Here is a 2,500-nt window from a genome sequence, read left to right as displayed (position 1 = left end):
ACCTGGATTCAACCTCCCGGAAGTGTTCGTGTAACGTCAAATTAGCAGAAAGGTGGTATTAAACGAGGAGAAATTATATTATTTTGCTTTTTATGAAATATATATTTTTTTTAATGAAGTTAATTAGATTTTAAGTACTCCTTTACATATTACGACTCTTTTGTTAACATAATGTATGTACTAGTTAAAAAAAAAAAGTTGCATTATTTACAAGTATTTCGTGCATGGGGCTGACTTGGACTATGCCAGTAGTTTCACTTGCACTTGAAGAGCTGGTATATTCGACTATTTTATGCACCTTTAATTTTATTTTAGAAAGGTAAATAAGTGATGATTACTAAAAAGCAATCCCTTAACTATCGAAAAAACGCTTTTACAGGCGGCGTTCAGTCGTTTATGTTCAGGTTGTGAAAAGAAAGTTGGTATCTCTCTCTTTTTATTACGATGACATGAGGCCGTACGCGGACTTTGCTGGAAACCACGGCAGCAGAGCGGATCACAAAAGTGCAGATGAACCAACGCATGACTAACCGTGAATGCAGTGGTGTGGGTGAAGGGGCAGCATCGACTTGTGGCAACATGTGTTCCCTTCTATGCCACTCCCCGCTGCTGGATAAAAGTTATAGGTGGTCATGGATACAAGGTGTGTGTGTACCTGCGTGCGGAGCATTAAATCAAAACATTTACTCTAGCAACGGGGAGAAGTTTGTGTGTACGTTTGTGTATAGACACGCATACTTGTGTTTATATATACACATATATGTGTGTATATATGTATATATATGCATATATAGATATATATATACACTGTGTGTGTGTTTGTCTGTGTATGTATGTATATACATATATGTGTGTGTGTACATACACATATGTGTGTATATATATATGTATATGTATATATTTATATAATTATATATATAGACACGCATACTTATGCTTCTATAAATACACATATATGTGTGTATATATATATTTATGTATTTATATACATATATTAAATATATATAGTGTGTGTGTGTATGTATGTATATACATATATGTGTCTGTGTGTGTAAACACACACACACACACACACACACACACACACACACACACACACACACACACACACACACACACACACACACACACACACACACACACACGCACGCACACACACACACGCACACACATAGTTGATTTTAAATTCTTTATTCAAATGAATCTAATTAAATATTCGATATATATATAGTTGTTTTTTAGAATCAGTGTTCAATTGAATAATTACAAATCCATGTTTTAAGATACGACTGAAAGAAGCAGTTTTATATTCATTTTTATTGTAGCCATTATATAGCCACAACTTTGTACAGGAAGTAATACCGAATGCCATTGCTTGTAAAGGAATTTCCTGTCTGCCCACTGGCGTAAAAAAATACAGTTTACCTGTTTTAGCACTGATTCACTGTTTGCCTTAAATATGCGTGGGGATGCAATAATGTGATGCATTTACCTTGTAGCATCTAATGTCTTTGATTTAGGATTCTCAGCCCAGAACCTGTTCATTTTTGTCGAAGGCAATGGGAATCTGCAGTCCATTCTCGTCTTAGAAGTTTGTCACTTGTAATTATACTGTTCTAACATCATTAAAAACGCTTTGTAATGTAATCAATACAGGAGGTTGAGCAGCTACAGGTAGTTCAGGGTCCAGGGCTGAGTGTGGTTTGTGGCCCTGGGCTTTAGGTAATAGTCCAAGTTGGCAATATTGCATTCTGAATTTTAGCAAGAGAATCCTTTAAAAAACTACGTAAGAAACCACTGGTTATACAGTAAAAGATATGCACTAGAAAATTAGATAATACATGGATATATATATGTGTGTGTGTGTGTGTGTGTGTGTGTGTGTGTGTGTGTGTGTGTGTGTGTGTGTGTGTGTGTGTGTGTGAATCTATATATATGCACACACACACACACACACACACACACACACACACACACACACACACACACACATGTGTGTGTGTGTGTGTGTAATTTCTGTATATCTCAGATTCAGTTAAACCATTTTTTTATTTTTACATACATTGTTCTTCCTATGAAAAGTGGTAATTATAAGAAATTTTGCATCGTATAACTACTGCAAGTGAACACCTTATTCCCATAGAATCCGAATCTCAGAAAAAAATAAACACGGGCATAACTTCTCTTATTGCCTGAATTATATCAACAAATCATGTTACACAGATACATTTTATGCGCCTTTACAAATATATATATATATATATATATATATATATATAAACATATACACACATATATATCAATAAACATTTGATGCAATTAGCAAGTAATGAAACTATAAATCCCTATCTGAGGCGTGTAATAGGTCATGGAGTATCGTGCTCTGATTCTCCGGCCGGAGTGTATCATATTGTATCTTGGTAGAAGGATACACAGTGATACAAACCGGGAAGATGTTTCAACAGGTTCCAATAATGTGCGCGTAAAGGGCGAACATGTA

This window comes from Penaeus chinensis, chromosome 16 (assembly GCF_019202785.1).
Source record: "Penaeus chinensis breed Huanghai No. 1 chromosome 16, ASM1920278v2, whole genome shotgun sequence".
In the NCBI taxonomy this organism is placed as follows: Eukaryota; Metazoa; Arthropoda; class Malacostraca; order Decapoda; family Penaeidae; genus Penaeus; species Penaeus chinensis.
The sequence above is the reverse complement of the archived record's forward strand: the minus strand, read 5'-3'. Positions refer to the sequence as shown.